The following is a 683-nucleotide window of genomic DNA, read 5'->3' on the forward strand; positions in this document are numbered from 1 at the left end:
GAGGCGAGCAGAAGGGCGGAGGAGGAGGAGGAGGAGGCCAGCAGAAGGGCTGAGGAGGAGGAGGAGGCCAGCAGAAGGGCTGGCCAGCAGAAGGGTCCCAGGAGGACACGTGTCCCTGCTGTGTCGCTGGGCTGTGGTGGCCATACCCCGGGTCCCTGTGCTGGTGGATGGCTCAGTCCTGGGAGCAGCATTAGGTCCTGGCTGTAGTTCCAGGTTCAGGATTAAAACTCTGTGTTAGCAGCAGAGAGCAGAAAGGAGCTCTGGTTACAGAGCTCTGCACGGGGCCTGGTTCACTGATGCCCCACACGAGCCCTGGGCAGCCTTTGCCACCCCGGGACTGGGGATGGGGCTGGGCAGCTCTGGGCTCTCTTGGGCCACAGGCTGCTCCAGGGGGGTGGGGACAGCCTGGCTTTGGTCCTTGTGGGGGTTTCATGTGAGAAATACAAAACAAGTTCAATGTAGGAAAGGCACAAGGTCACACTGACTGCAGACCCTTCCAGAGATCCAGGAGTGAAGTTCACAGTGTCCCTTCTCTGGCTGCTGGATCGTGCTCAGTTTGGTGGCTGCTGATCCTCAGATGTCTTCTCCACTCCCCTGCAAACCTTAAAGCTTGGAAACATTTTGAAATAGTGTTTGATGTGGTTCTGCAGAACACTTTCTGTGGTTTGGGAAGGGTCTTCTCC

The 683-nt window shown here is 57.7% G+C and overlaps 1 protein-coding gene across 6 annotated transcripts in view; it reads left to right on the forward strand.

The window, feature by feature from the left end:
- Window positions 1-683, forward strand: part of DTNB (dystrobrevin beta) — a 121,634-nt gene that overhangs the window by 12,797 nt on the left and 108,154 nt on the right. The window lies entirely within an intron of this gene.

Source organism: Corvus brachyrhynchos, unplaced genomic scaffold (assembly GCF_000691975.1).
Source record: "Corvus brachyrhynchos isolate BGI_N302 unplaced genomic scaffold, ASM69197v1 scaffold211, whole genome shotgun sequence".
Taxonomy (NCBI): Eukaryota; Metazoa; Chordata; class Aves; order Passeriformes; family Corvidae; genus Corvus; species Corvus brachyrhynchos.